The following is a 16,526-nucleotide window of genomic DNA, read 5'->3' on the forward strand; positions in this document are numbered from 1 at the left end:
CCTGGTCTGCAGGTTGTGAAGACCGTGGGAAAAGTGTAGTATCTGGGCTGGAATGCATTGTTCCCCATGGCTCAGTCCCTCACCGCTTCCCTTGGCTAGGGGAAGGAGTTCCCCTAACCCTTGTGCTTTCCGGGTGAGGTAACACCCTACCCTGCTGTGGCTCGCCCTCCTTGGGCTACACCCATTGTACAACCAGTCTCAATGAGATGATCCGGGTACCTCAGTTGCAAATGCAGAAATTACCTGCCTTCTGGGTTGATCTCGCTGGGAACTGCAGACCAGAGCTGTTCCTATTCAGCCATATTGCCAGCCACCTCGTAAAAGATGATTTTATACTACTTTTACTAAGTAAGTTTGGTAGAAACTAAGAAGAAGAGCTTTCTTAATAAAATGAGAGTAACATAAATTTGAGGTTATTCATTTCTTTTAGTTTATATGAATTTAGATATTAATGATTTGTTTATATGTTGTTAACATGAATTTTAGCTATCAATATACAATCTTGTCTTCTTGGGTGATAAAAGATAGAACAATTTATACCTTTGTTTTATTCAATCTTAAATCTAAGTAAACTTTTTACTAAAATCTTCTTTCATCATCTGCCATGGTCACTAGGTTTCTTTAAAATAGCTCTTAGAGTAACAGGACTAAAGCATTGTTTGATGCACTCACGTATCACTTTCTGGTTCTACAGAAAAAGCACTTTCAAGACTCCAAAGGCATGCTAAAGGTAGAGGGGATCACACAAAACTTTATTTTCAGTGTAGGGAAAAGTGGTTCCTGCCAAATGGAAGAAGGTAAATTATATTTTATTTTTAAGCTCCTTAACAACCCATAGAATCCCATATAGGCCCAGTTATTCTTCTTATCTCCCTATCAGAAGCAGTGGTGAGGGTGCTGGTAGGTGGCCTTTTGATCAAAATTGTACAAGACACTTAGCTGAACCTTAGAACAGAATCTTTTGCCAATGAGCCCTCTTTTTCTATGCAAAATTAAGCTTCATTTGTGCCCCCAAACACTAGAGCTTATTACTTTAGCCAGAGCAATAGACTGTCTTAACTAATTTAAAAAAACTTAAAGCTGGCCGGGCATGGTGGCTCAAGCCTGTAATCCCAGCACTTTGGGAGGCCAAGGCAGATGGATCACGAGGTCAGGAGATCGAGACCATCCTGGCTAACACAGTGAAACCCCGTCTCTACTAAAAATACAAAAATTAGCCAGGTGTGGTGGCGGGCGCCTGTAGTGCCAGCTACTTGGGAGGCTGAGGCAGGAGAATGGCGTGAACCCGGGAGGCGGAGCTTGCAGTGAGCCAAGATCGCTCCACTGCACTCCAGCCTGGGCGACAGAGTGAGACTCCATCTCAAAAAAAATAAATAAATAAATAAATAACTTAAAGATTTAATTATTGAGAAATCAATGTATCTTAGGTTTAACTTAGTCCTAGCCAGAGAGCAGTTGATATCTAAGTAAACCTGACGACTTCTTCGTTACCCTATTACTGATGCTCTTGACCTATTTAAGGATAGGAAAACATTTCGAGGGGTATTGGGGATAATGACTATATTTTAAATTCAGTTGACTATAGAAGTGGATTACCTTGTTATCATATCTACATGGACAAACATTTGGATTTTCCAAATGGTTTCAGTTTTATAGTTTTAACAAAATAAATATCTTATGGATTACAGACCAAAATTATTAAATAACATGGGGAAGACATTCTCCTGGCCTCGGGAATTTATCAGATTGTGAGACAATATGCTAACTCTCTATTTGAATTTGTTGCTGATAGACAATCAAAATATAGTGCTGTTTTAGGAAGTAATGACAGAGATCATGTTTTTACAAGAAGGAAAGTGGAATAACAAGTATGGATTGTCTTTCTGTGCATTGCTGCACTGCTTTTTTTCCCCCTTAAATGAAAGGGCTTTCTTTCAGCACCCTCAGTGTTGTACTGTGTTTCTGGCAGCATAGCTCTAGGCTATTTTAAATAATACATTTCTCTAACAAGCTTGGAAAGTCACATAACAGAAAGGTATCTGGCTTCTAAAATTTTTCATTGTCAGAATGGGAGAGGCATTTTGTTTCACAAAGATACGTTTATACATCAAGAAGTTTTCGTAAGTGAAGTCTTGCCAGCTGGTTTACAGATTTAGTCATCATTTCCTCAGCATCTTTCTGTGTCTCCCATGCCCACTGGATGATTATGCATATGGGGTAGTTGGGGCTTGATAACCAGCAACAGCTCTGCTTGAGGAATTACTCGTTCATTCAGTCGATAGGTGACTGAATTCCTCTTATTGTCAGGCATTGTGTTAGGCATGGGGGATTTGATATACCTCGAATTTGTATACTTCTCCCCACACTTGCTACTGCCCTGCTAGTCCTAAACCACCATCACATTTGCCTGCCCTACTCTTAGAGCTTCCCAGTGGACTTCCAGCTTCTTCTCTTGTCCTCTTTCATTCTAGTCTCCAGACTGCAGTAGAGTGGTCTTTCTAAAAACCAACTGAAGTTCCCATCGAACTGAGGATAAACTCCCAATTCACAATACTCTTGGGTGTTCTGGTCTCACCTCTGCCTTCTCATCTCATAGCACTCACTCTGCTGGGAGCTCACAATTTGGCTGCCAGCCTGCTTCTTTACTTCCTCATGCACCAGGTGAAGTCTCTTCTTAGGGTCCTGTGCACAGTGGTTTCTGTCCCCATCTCTTTGCCTGGCTAACTCCTCTTCAGCCTCCTCATCTCAGCTTAAGTGTCCCTTTTTCAGAAAGCCCTTTTATGATTTTCCCCCAACTAAATGAGGTCATCTCTTCTGCTTTTTCTAGTACCCCTTTCTTTTCCTTGATTACAACTGTAACAGTTTATAATTATTATATGTTTGTTTAATTATCTGTCTTTTTGGGTGGACTTCAAGTTTCATGAAGACGTGGAGCCTGTTCTATTCAGCTTGATATCCCAGCGCCCAGCACAAGGCATGACACATAATAGCCTCTGAAATACGGACGTACGGGCAGAAGGATGGGTGGACTAATGAATGAAGGGAGAAGCAGCACCCAGTCTCTGTCCTCAGAGGTTACTCTGTGAGTGAAAGATCCATTTAAAAGGAAATTTAAATACATCTTGATGAATGTTATGATAACATAACAGCAAGATCTGTGGGGAACATATGAAGTATTAGGGGGAAGTAAGATTATAGGCTGGGAACTGGACAGATCTGTAGGCAAATTCTGCTTTACCTCTGTGGGACTTTGGTCAAATTACTTAACCTGCCTCACCCTATGGGGTGAGAGTAATAATACTTACCTCACAGGTCTGTCATAAGCATTAAATGAGAAAACTAATGTAAAGTAATAATAATGGCTAACATTAAGCACTTATGACATATCAGCATTGTTCTAAGCACTTTGTTTTAGCTCAGTTAATCCTCAGAATTAGCCTGGATGGTAGGCATAATTATTACCTCTGTTTTATTATTTGAGGGAACCGAAACCCAGAAAGAATAAGGAACTTGCCAGCTACTAACTCTTAGAGCCAAGATTCAAACATGTAGCCTAAATCTAGAATCTACCCTCTGCACCCCCTTGCCACACTACCTTACTTGTAAATATTGTTATTTTTCTATTTGACTATACTATATGCATAAGTAGTAGATATGTAGTAAATATTTTATTTGAATTTTAATAAAAGTGGAAAGAGCTAAGCCTTTTATATCTTCTCAAGGGGCTTCTCATAAGACAGTTTTGTCTGTAGAGTTTCAGGAAGGAAAGGTCTTTTTTTCATGCTGAGATATTTCTATCTTTACCTTTATAAGAGCTAAATGCCTGCAAATTAAAGGAAGGACTTTACTCAAATCTTTGTTTTGTTTTAGCATTTTGCATCCCAAATGTGATGAATTCATTTTAGACTTTTTTAAATGAAAACCAAGAAACAACTTTACCTCTTCTTTATTGATTCCTCTTTTTTCTTTAAGATCAAAAATTGTATTATTCAGGATCATACGCCTGTGGATAAGGTTGTTTCAGAACTTCATGACCTGACCAGCAATTATCTAAGCACATTACATTTTGCATGTGGAGCAAAGGGAGTGTTTACTGTACGAACACATAGAATGGTGAGCAGTGAAGTAACAGAATTCTCTCATTTTCAGGGTCGAGGTGTCAACCCACAAAAGACTTCCTTGCTTTTTACAAAAATCATCTTGACTTGCTTATTTCATAATATGAGTTGCAGTTTTCCAAAATATTTTAGTGTAACTGTGTCTTAACGGTTTCACTCGAAGGTAAAACAACAGGTTTCAAAATTTATTTTATTTTTGGTACCTTCCAAACTGCATCATCAAGACATTGGGAGGCCTGTGGCTTCCCTGTGTGGTTTGCTAGGTGTTTCAGAGACCGGGGGCAGACATCTAGTGCACAGGAGGAGCACTATGAACCTGAGCTCTTAGAAAAGAACCAACTGCATCTTGAAATAGAAATTCATTTTCCTCTATTTGATGCTGCCAATCACACTAAATAAATGATTTTGGGATGTTACATTTTTGACAGGAATTGTATTCATTTTCTGAATATTGTTGAGCTGCATTAATTCCTTTTTCTATCCTGATTTTGTCATCATCTCAATGAATTTTGATAGACATTTTGTACTGTTGTGCCTCTAGTGAACTGACGTTATTTTTCTCATTTTCACGCAGCTCAGCAAGTGCTTTTTCAATAAATGGGTTGAAAACACTGAGACCCTCTGGTGTGCATCATGTGTTGTTTGGAGAGGTTAGGGTTCTTAGCCCTTGGGTCGTGGAGAATGTTATTGCTATGTACAGGCTTTCACATGGTGAGCCCTTAGCTGTTTGAAGTACTACTTGCATTTGGAATCTGATAAAGGTTGAAAGCAAAAGTTAAATTCTTTAAAAAAGAAAAAAAACCCTAAAAGTGTACCTCATCCTTACAAATTTTAGCTGATCTTTTGTGATCCTTGCGTAGCAGTATTCTGAATTTGAAATTGTATCTGAATGGAGTTTGATGATTTTAACCTGGAATTCAATACAGAATTTATGATGCTCGTTCCAGAGTTTTTGTCTTTTCCTTTTGCTCTGCTTCCTAGTTGTGTGGCTGTGGACTCAACACTTTAATTTGGTGTTTCCATTTCCTCACAGTAAATGGTAATGTGAACTCTTTTATTTTAATGGCTGGAGTTAATTGAAGACATTGGTCTTTTTCTAAGAATTTTAGGGAGTTTAGGTCCATGTAGACCTCAAAGCTTCCTTTTTCATTTCTATAATATGGAAAATTGGACATGCTTCCAAACAAAGCTTTAGCCTCAAGCCAATTTAATGGAAGTTACTCTTATGTTAGTTTTTCCGTACTGTTACTAGTGAGCGAGACAAAGAGGTCAGAAAATAAATCTAATAGAAGTTTCAGAGTCTTCTACCCTATTGAATTTTGCTCCTACCTTTCCTTCTTCAATGACGTTAGAGACAGTAGGCTCCTTTAAACTTTAAGTAAAGTGAATATGGCCTCACAGCTGCAGACCTGATTTTTTCATATGTCATCGGTCTTCCTCAGCCTCTTTAAAGCCACTGGAGTTGAGAGAATACCTAAATTTGATATCTTTAGGTCACGATGACATTAGTGAGAGCTTTTGAGATTGTATCCATGTAACTACGCACAACTCTTCCTGTGGAAAATTTGCTTTCTTATCTTTTTGGTCATTCAGTGCCTTCCTTTAAAGAAAATAGTGGTTGCTTTGTAGCTTTTTAAGTTATTTGTAAAAGAGATGTTAACCAAAAGGAAAGAATTATGTTACCCAGTGAAATCTTTTATGTCACCAAGGGAATACATCTCTAAACTATGTGTTGAGAACTAGACAACAATGGCCAGTAGTAGCTCTTTTTTAAACTAGAAGTATTGTACACTAAAGTGGTAATAACATTTTATTAATATTTTGAATGCATCTCATGACTAATTTCAATTTCTATTTTTTCTTTTTAAAAAATCAGTATTTAAATCTCATTATTTTAATTATGTCAAATTAAATGTACTTGCATAATCAGTATATTTTGTTACACGCATTAGTGAAGAGAGCACTTTAAGATACTTTGCATACTGACTTTCTTAATATATTAAATTTGCATGCCTTAAAATAGGTTCTATGTGGAAGTTTTTGATAACATATGTGGTAGGTATATAAATCAGATGCATATCCTTTATCTATTAAACATACGTTTATGAGAAGTTTTTTTTCCTGTTTCTTAGTTCGGTTCATTTTACTTTTCTAAATTATTTTTACAATATTCTTTAAACAAACTAGATGCATGTTCAAAGCTAAAAGAAAAGAAAAAATGCACATATACAAATATTTGGAAGTGTTTTTACTATGTAAAACAAAATAATAAAAGGTCATACATTTGTTAAACCACTGTGCAGTTAAATGATTGCCATATCAATTATCAGGGCACAAGTCAGGGTCCTGTGATGGGTCAGATTATAGACTTGGGAGTCACTGGCTCTACCACTTATTAGCATGGTGACCTGGGACAAGTTTCTGAACACCTTTGTATGTCAAAGCCTCGTCTGTACAATGGGGCTGATATTATATGTGTTTTTTGGGTAGTTAAGAGGGTTAAATTCAATAATGCCAAATTCTAATTGCACAGTATATTTTAATTTATAATTTTTATATTCTTTAAATGTAGATAAGAGTACATTGCTATTTAATTTTTAAATTGTTCTGAAACATTTCGAGACAAATTGGGCATGTCTGCTTTCCTTGTGAAATTTTCATGCTACTTGTCCCTAAAGACAGATGGAAACGCAGCTTTTCCTTGGGAGCCTGCTTGACTATTGACTTATGCAAGTTCTGTATCTGGAAAGAAATGACTGACATAAACATGAAGAAAAAAGTGATTGCTGTTGTTTTGGTATGGATGCTAGTTATTTATTTAAAAGACAACTGCAAGAAGTCCTGGCATCAGAGTTCTGGTATGAAGGGAGTTACAGGTGACCAGACCAAAGTAGAACCATAGATAGAAAGGTTCAACTGTGAAGAAGCAGGACCTGGGAAAAACAGATATAACAGACTTCCAATGAATTAAGGCGTAATAAACAGGGCTTTCCCATTTTCCACTGCCCCTGTTTGCCTTCACTAACAGTGATAATTGAAGACAATTCACAGCAAATCACAGATCCTCCAAATGCACTCCCTTTTTTGATATGGCAGTGCCAGGTAGATATGTTTCTTTGATCCCATGATGTGTAGCTCACTTTTTTTTTTCCTTTGGTCAAGAGAAATGTCTCCTCTGGTTTGGTTCTTCTTCCCTTTCACTGTATTTCATTTGTATTCTGGTAGTTAATTAAATTTATTGTTAACAATTCAAGTATATCATGGAATCTTATAAAGTCATTTGGCTTTGATAAGTTGGCTAGTTATAAATACAAGAAGAATCCCCCTTTGGGAAGGGCTGGTGTCTCTAGGGTTCCTGATTTCTGTGTTTTTTTTTTCTCATAAATTGTGAAGTTTCTGATTTGGATGTAAAAATATCTCAGACTCTTTGGATTCATAGAAATGACTGATAGAATGGCATACATGTAGTAAATTACAAATATATCTTACAATAGCACTTACACATGTCTGTTATGGCATTTATTACATAATGGTCTTATTATTTAGACATCTCAACAACCAACTCTCCACCTCCAAATAGACCATGAGATCTTGAGGGGCCAGAGCAATTAGATCCCAATGAGCCTGCTGTTGAACTTTCCATTTCTAAGCCCCATTTGTAAAAGACATTGCCCAGATATTACAATAGACATCAGTAGATTTCATTGGACTTTAGATTGGTTACAGTATAGTACCTGCCATGGTAGTACATGATCAGTAAATGGTAATTTCCTTCTTTCAGTAGTTTTCTAATTCTTTGCATTATTAGACACCCTTTAATTTGGCTTCAGTTTGTTCTGTGGTATACTTCTTTTGGGAGACAGAATGAAGATATGGGTGGCCTAAAATTGGCAAGGTAGTAATACGCTTAGAATTTCCATTCATAGAAAAGGAGTTTTGGAGCTAGCTGGAGTTAGATATTTAAAAATCATCCAATCCATTGGTTTTTAGACACTTCTAAATCCCCTCTGTTACTTCAAACAAAAGAATTCATCCTCCCTTTTGTCAGTCTTATGTGCATTTTGGGATGAAAATGTTTGTATGTTTTATGTAAATAGAGGATGCCATTGCTCCCTCATAAGGTTGAAATCCACTGGTATGGTTCAACCTTCTTTTTAAAATTGGGTAATAATACATAGTCAAATAAAGCTGATGTTACAGTTTTCAACCACATTTAAATTCTGTGTTTTGAGGTACTCTAACATTTGTTTTTACTTTTTAAATGATCAGTATTTGAATTTTAAGTTTTAGATTTTGGTCTTAGCCTGGGTCTGTAGGAAAAAAATCAGGATTTCCTGCAGCCCAAGCTTCTTTATCCAGTTGCCCCACAAAGTTGGTGGTCACTGGCACCCGAGGCTTCTGGATCTGATCTCAGGCACCTCTCTCTCCATAATTCATTCCACTCCTCCTCCTTGCCATAGCCACCTTGGTTGCTGAGCACCTTACAAGCTCTCAGCCTTTGGCTCAAGTTTTTCATCCAACCTAATCCTATCTCTCCACTTTTTGAACCCTAATCATTCTTTAAGGTCAAACTCAAATGCGTTATCTTTCATAAATACTTCCCATATCCTCCAGTTGTAGTAATGTCTCTGCTTCCTTGGTGTTCTCATAATTGTGTACGTGATTACTTTGAGGGCAGGGACTACATCTTGTCATCAGTGTAATCCCTGCAGCACTTAGAAGAATTCTCTGTGCATGATTGGTCCTCAGTAGTGCTTGTTATACTGTGTTGTACTGAAGTGTGTTGATACAGTGTCGGTGTTGTTCTTTGATTAGAAAAAGACAGGAAAACAAACAAACAACAACAAAAAAAAAAAAAGAGAGTAGAAAGCAGGTGAACAGGACTAAGAAAGTGTTCTGCTTTCCTTTTCTCAACTGTTAGTTCCTGGAAGACTAATGACTGGGCCTTAACTTAACCTTTTAATTTGCTCTGCCATGTATGAAGTGCATTTCTCTCCACCACACCTCTACTGGCAGGATGGTAACTATATTAAAGAATGCGTAAAGGCAGGAGAATTTAGGTAATGAATGAATCTTCTTGAAATGGTCATGTGGGTAGAAATATATTCAAGTAAATGTTTTCAAGGCCATACTAAAGCTGTGGAACACCACAGTTGACTCTTAGATAAAAACTCTGAGTTTGAGTATAAGCCTATAATAGAACTCCCCTAGGACAACTTTAATAAAACCAAGTCATCTGCCCTTGTTTATTAGAACACATTAGTGATCTTCATTTTATGTCATTTCTTATTAAAAAGATAGTATAATAAACTATTTCAAACAATGACAGTAATGTGAAATTCTCAGTATAGTAGGTGGTTGGTTGCATTTATTAGCAGTAGGTAGGATCAACCTTTCCGTTTCATGTACATAGACATTACCATTCTCATTTTTCTAAGGTTAAATGCCATTGATCTATAACTTGGAAAGTAAACTATCTCTTAGCATTATTTAAAACCATATATGATTATTGATATTCTACAAACAATGATTTGAAATAAATGTACAAATTCACTGTATTTAGAAACTAATGTGTTAGCATAAACTTTTAAAAAGCTTTAGCAGCTCAATTCTCTATTATAGAGCATCTACAAATCTTATGCAATTCCCTGGTTTTTTTTAGGAAAAATCCTGAAGCCCAGAAAAGGAGTGTGACATCTCTCAGGACGCAGTTTCTTAGTGGCAAAACTGGGACTAAAGCTCTGGACTTCTGACTCTCTAGCCTCTATTCTTTATATCTTTGCTGCCTTTTAGTGCTTGAGTTGCAAAAAGGTGAACATGTATTATGATTTCATAATCATGGTTTCTGACACTTTTTAAAAATGAATTTATTTCTGCAGATACTTTGGACTCTCAAATGCAGAAGGTCAATTCTGTTATGATACCTCAGGTTTCTACTTCTCTCTCATTCCTCCCCTTCAAAAATCAACAGAAATAAGTCAGATTCTTTGCTTGGGTCAGGATTAGCAAGGCAAAAAACAAAGCAACTTATTTTAATGATCATTTGATTGTTAAGGTCAGAAATCTGTTTACATTATTTCAAGTAAAAAGATATGTACTCGAAGAACATGGAGAGATCTTAAGGAACCCAACTGCAAAAATTGGTCCAGCCCTCGTGGGAGGTGAGAGTTGTCAACAGGTCTCTCTCTCTCTCTGTCTCTTCCCCGCAGCTACTCTCATCTCTCATTTTGTTTGTAAGTCTGCTGCTCAGTTCTTCTGTTTCATTCTGCATACCAGCTTTTTCTGAGTGCTTGCCATTGTGCATATGGACAATAATGGCTGCCAGTACATCACTCTATCTCATCATTGTGTGACCAGGTTCAATCTGTGTATCTGCTGGTTCAGAGATTTGAAATAATAATCAGGATTGGTCCTTGGCCAATCATTGGCTTTAAGCTAAGTGCTCTAAAGCTGGTTTCAATTTTAGAGGTTGTAAGCTGGAGGAGATTCCCTAAGAAGGCAGTGTAGGCAGGGTGGGAAGATGGACTGATACACCCACTCCACTGCTCTTTAATTGTAGACAGTCACCTTAGAACTTATTTTTCTCTCAGTCACCTGCCAGTGACTTCTACAGATATTCCTGAGCCCCTCTAGTGGCATTCATGGGGAAATGGTTACTGAAATTTTTCATTATAGTCAGATCTATTATATTTTGATGCCACTCTTGTCCTAGGTCATGTACTTTATTTACCTGGAATCCTAAGGTTATCTTAATGATACCATCTAAATTGTCTTAATTTAGATGCACTGTGCAGTCATTTAAGCACTAAGCTACAGTTCTTTAGTGTTTCTCTAGCTAAATAATAACACTGATTAGAATGGTTGGGTTTATTGAACATCTGTGATACATTAGGCCAAGGAACCTGGACTGTTTCCATCTTCCATCTAGAGCCTTAGAGTCCTCTACTGGATCCTCTATATCTGGTCAGCAAGCAAAAGAAGAGAGAGCCTGGAGGAACACATGGGAAGATGTTTGGGGTCACAAATATAAAGCTGTATTTGCCAGGTTTGCTAAGATGGTTTACAAAATTTCATACATAGCTGTCTCACATTACCTGAGAGCTACAGGTAGGATGCAGCTGTGCTTTATCTATATGGTGACTATGTATCTGGTCTGTGTCTTCTCATTCCAGAACCCAGATAGAGCAAACAGCCCCTATTTGGGACATACTGTCCATAAGGTGAGAGCAGAAGAGCAAGAGTCTCACCAGAACCACACAATTGAGTTTAAAGCTTCTCCTCATGTGTGTGTGGCTCATGTTACTTCTACTTACATTCACTGGCCAGCCCAGTTAACATGGCCAAGCCTAGAATCAACAGGGCAGGGATGTATTCAATCTCCTATGTAAAAGGGAGATAGCAAATAATTGTGAACAGTGATAACCTACTGTAAACACAGACATACACACACACATTATTTCATGCAATTATCACAGCACTCTTAAAAGTGGCTATTATCACTATTACACAATTTATTAATTTAACAAATATATACGAGCACCTATTGTGTTCTAGATCTGTGGCTTTTGAGTAAAAAAGAGTCAAGTGAGGACCCTCCTATCCTTGTCTCTTATGCATTGGTAATACAGGTTTATTTTATTTAAAATGTTATAACTATAAGATATACTCATACTTTACTGTAAAACAAACAGAATTCTCAACTCTTTGGGATCAGGATCCCTCCGCACTCTTAGTAAATATGGAGAGCCCAAAAGAGCTTTTCTTTATGTGGGTTGTAGCTCAATATTTACCATGTTGGAAATTAACACTGAGTGATTTAAAACCTATTTATTATTTAGAAATAATAATAAATCCATGTGATGTTAGCATAAATACCTATAAAAAACATATACATAAAATATCTATATTTTCCAAAATTATACTTACAAAAATAATTTAGAGAAGAGTGGCATTATTTTACATTTTTGCAAATCTTTTTAATCTCTAGCTAAATATTATAGAAGACAGGTAGATTTTCCTGTCTGCCTCTAATTCAATCTGTTGTGATATAATACATCATGTTACCTTTTGAAAAACTCCACTATATGCTGTGAGAGAGTGAGAGTAAAAAACAAATAACATGTTAGTATTGTTATGAAAATGGTTTAGACTTCACTGAGTTCCTGAAGGGATCTTGCAGACCCTTAGCTATCCCCAGACTACTCTTTGAGAATCAAGAATCCCTTAACCACATTTTGAAAACTGCTCTCTTAAAGTATACACTAAAAGCAAATACATGACATCCTCAGTACATTTTGAAAGTGTCACCATTCTGCTAATCTGTTTTATAAGTTAGGTAGGTTTATCAGTCAGGTGGGCTAACTGCTCTAACAGATAATCCCCAAATCCCAGTGGCTTACTTAACACAGTAAAGCTTCATTTCTTGTTCATATTACAATTCATTGCAGGCCAACGATAGGAGCTCTGTCCTGCAGGGTCATTTAGGGGGACCTAGGCTGCTTTCATCTTCTAATCTAGGGCTGCATAGTCTTCTGCTGGATCTTCCATATCCCTCAACAAACAAGGGAAGAGACAGCCTGGAGAATCACTTGGGAGGATGTTTGGGATCATGTTCCCCTGGCCAGAACTCGTGCGTTACCTGTAACAGCACTGCGGGCTAGGAAATGTAGTCTGGTTGTATGCTCAGGAGAAAAGGAAACAACCAGGCTTAGCCAAGACACACCTGCTTCCACCAGAATAACCAATTTATTCTGATTATTCTTGTTCTATACATAAATAAGTTAAAACTTGATTATTTGTTTTCAGCTTTTTTGCTCTTACAAAGCTTAAGTGGCATACAGTGTAAAATAACACTTATGGTTTGAGACAAGTTATAGGGTCATGGAATCTAAAGTTAATTTTTTAAAAAACTTTTTATTTTGAAATAATTTCAAACTTAAAGAAAAGTTACAAAAATAGTACAAAGAACTACTATATACCTTTCACCCATATTCACTAATTATTAACATTTTGCCATATTTGCCTTTACATTTTTTCTGTATGTGTGTGATTGTGTGTGTGTGTGTGTATACACATTTTTTCCTCATGCTATTTGAGAGTATGTTGCACACTTCACACTCCTTTATTAAACACTTCAGCATATATTTACTAAGGACAAAGACATTGAGTACATGACCACAGTACAATTTTCAAAACCATTTAACATTGATGCAGTACTACTATCTATGGTATAGACATACTGTCCTTCATAGCAATTATGTTTTTGATCCAGAATTACACAGTACCTTTAGTTTTCACTTGTCTCCATTAATTTGTAATGGTTCCTCAGGCTTTCTGTGTCTTTCACATCAATGACCCTGCTGAAAAGTACAGGTCAGTTATTTTGTAGAATGCCCCTTAATTGAGTTTATCTGATGTTTTCTTAGGATTAGATTCATGTTATGCATCTTTGGTGAAATGTACTATAAAGTGATGTTGTGTCCTTCTCAGTGCAGTTTATCAGGAGGCTTATGATGTTTACAGCTGATGTTAAGTTCAATCACTTGGTTCAGGTGGTCTCTACCAGGCTTTCTCATGGTAAAGTTACTATGTTTTTACTTTAGTATTAGTTGAGTCATTTGTAGGGATATAATTTGAGACTATAGAAATATCTTCTTCCTCATTAAGCTCTCATTCACCAGTTTAGCATGATGATTCTTGCCTGAACGAATTATTACTGTAATGGTTACAAAATAAAGTGGAATTTTTAAATTATTTTCTAGTAACACATGGAAGAACCAAGTGTGGTAGACATGTATTAGTTGTCTACCTAGCATACTTTGCCACATGTTTCTCTTCCAAAAATTATCTGATCTTTGTTTGGGTATCCCCCCTGGCCAGTGCAGCCTATATGTGTCTAGTAAAATGGATCACAGTCCAGCCCCTGGAGTGGGCTTTGATTGATAGGTCAATTAGTGCATTTCATTTATTTAGCCACATTATTCTTTTAGGAATGGGAATCTGACCTATGCTGGGCCAGTTGAGTGACTTTTATGACTCTTGTTTGGGATGCTAGACTGGGCTGCACTCTGTTTGTAGCTGGCACCCATCCTGTGACCATGAGGACAGAACTGACACCAGATGGCAGAAAGGGAGACACAAAGAAATTGGGTCATTGATGACAGCTTTGAGCTGCCGAATCAATCAGTCCTGAAGCCTGCCATACCTCTGTGGTTTCCAATAATGTGAGCATTCCATTTAGGTGAACTAGCTCAAGTTGGATTTTCTATTAACTTTTCACATAAGAGTCCTAACTGATACTCTCACAAGTAAATAGTAATAGCTGTTTGACCTGGAATTTAAAAAATTGTAAGGAGGATGTATGAGACTTTTCTGGTATCCAACAACCACCAAAAAATGGATGTAGGGTTTTTTGTTTTGTTTGTTTCTCCTCAGCTTGGTGATGGAACTATGTCATAGGTCACTAAAGATTACAATATCAGAATCAGCAGTGTATATTCCATTTGCCAAAAGGCACTTGAGTTAATTTTTAGTAGTAAAGTTGTGAAAGTTGTGGGGTGGGCCTAGTGTCATTTGGACTCATTTCTGTTCACTACATCAACTGGAGTGCATTAAAGCACAGCGGGAGCTTCATGCGCAAGTTTGTTGGGATGTCACAGGAAGCTCAAGGGGCAGTGATGCAGCTGGGCATGGAAGCCAGTACTAGAAACCCTTAAGCACTCTCCATCTTTCTTCTCAGCTTTTTCTGTGTTTTGCTTCATTTCCAGCCCACCAGGCAATTTCAAAATTCCTAGAGGGAGAATATGATTGTGTTAGTTTGGGTCAGGCATTTACCCCTATTCAGTTCAGTTGTGCTCATTAGTGTAAACATGGTTTTAGAAGACATAGCCCTGTGGGTAAAGAGAAGATTTCAGAGGGTGAGTCAGGAAGAGACTCCAGAGTTGGCTACTAGAGAAACATTTGCGGATGCCACAGCAGCTGAGGGCATAATTGTAAATAGGAAACGTTGGTTTGTGATGCCTTTCTTCTTCCCTTTCAGGACCCCTCTCTTCATCATTAGTCTGTGTTTCTCTCCTTTGAATTCTTGCTAACATGCTAACTAATAAGATCTTAAGAATTGGATTATAAACACTTCCAGGATGTTTTCTGTTGTTGTTGTCTTATTAAGGCAGTAGTTCTCAAAGTGTAGTTCCTGCATGAGCGGCATTGGCAACCTTGGAACTTGTTAGAACTGCAAATTCTCAGGCCCCACCCCAGACCTACTGAGAGAGAAACTCTGGAGATGACCCAGCAATCTGTGGGTTAAAAAACTGTTTTTAAACATTTTTAGTTAACAAGTAACAATTGTACATACCTATGGGATACAGATTCCATATACATGTATTTCAGTGTGTATATACAATGTGTAATGATTAATTAACATTCATCACCTCATTTATTATTTCTTTGTATAATAAACATTCACAGTCCTGTCTTGTAGCTTTTTAAAAATATACAATAAATTGCAGTTAATTGTCTTCACCCTACGGTGCCACAAAACACCAAAACTCATTTCTCCTATCTAGCTGTAGTTTTGTATCTGTTAACCAACTGCTCCCCATACCCTTCCCATCCTCTCATACCCAAAATTCTACTCTCTGTTTCCATGAGCTCAGATTTTTTGTTGGTCCTCACGTATGAGTGACAACATCTTTCTGTTGTCACTTAGTCACTTAACATAATGTCTGACTTAGTTCACTTAACATAATATCCTCCAGCCTCATCCACGTTGCTGCCAATGACAGGATTTTATCCCTTTTATGGCTGGATAGTATTCCATTGTGTATATATACCACATTTTCTTTATTCATTCATTCATTCATGGACACTTAAGTTGATTCCATATCTTAGCTATCTCTCAGCAATCCGTATTTTTAGCAGGTCGTTCAGGTGATTCTGATACACTTGAAGTTTAAGAACCACTCATGTAGGGAATTCCCAAAAACCCACAAGGTAGCCAGAACCCAGGATCTGGCTTCTTCCCAGCATTTTGTCCCAGCCTGGGCATCCATTGGTACTGCTTGGATGTGGAAATGTGGCCATTTGTTCCTCGCCCATTGCTTCAAAAGAGAATCCCAACCTCAGGCTTCTAAAGAGTAAAACAGACTTCAGCAGCAGAAAGGTTGTTGTCCCCAGCACTAAAGCCTCCATCTCTTTGGTTTAGCCTTGAGAACAGACCACCATGTGTCTGGCATTTTTTAGAAATTTGCCATCTTATGGAAAGAAATCTGGATGTCTGTGAGGCCTCATTCTAAGACTGTATATGTACTTTTATGAAAGACATTCAGGAACGCAACTAATTCCTAAAGTGAGGTAAATGTGAATAAACTAGAGGATTAGATACGCTGTTTCTAGGGGCCTATAGCCCTT

General features: G+C 37.4%; 1 protein-coding gene and 1 long non-coding RNA gene across 6 annotated transcripts in view; one reads left to right on the top strand and one right to left on the bottom strand.

The window, feature by feature from the left end:
• C21H3orf67 (chromosome 21 C3orf67 homolog) overlaps positions 1-16,526 on the top strand; it is a 277,954-nt gene that overhangs the window by 19,995 nt on the left and 241,433 nt on the right. The window lies entirely within an intron of this gene.
• Positions 13,022-16,526, bottom strand: part of LOC115832146 — a 173,699-nt gene continuing 170,194 nt past the window's right edge. Inside the window, exon 3 of the long non-coding RNA XR_004027582.1 lies at positions 13,022-14,907. This is a non-coding gene — a long non-coding RNA (uncharacterized LOC115832146). The remainder of the gene's footprint in view (positions 14,908-16,526) is intronic.

The sequence above is a fragment of the Nomascus leucogenys genome, chromosome 21, assembly GCF_006542625.1.
Source record: "Nomascus leucogenys isolate Asia chromosome 21, Asia_NLE_v1, whole genome shotgun sequence".
Taxonomy (NCBI): Eukaryota; Metazoa; Chordata; class Mammalia; order Primates; family Hylobatidae; genus Nomascus; species Nomascus leucogenys.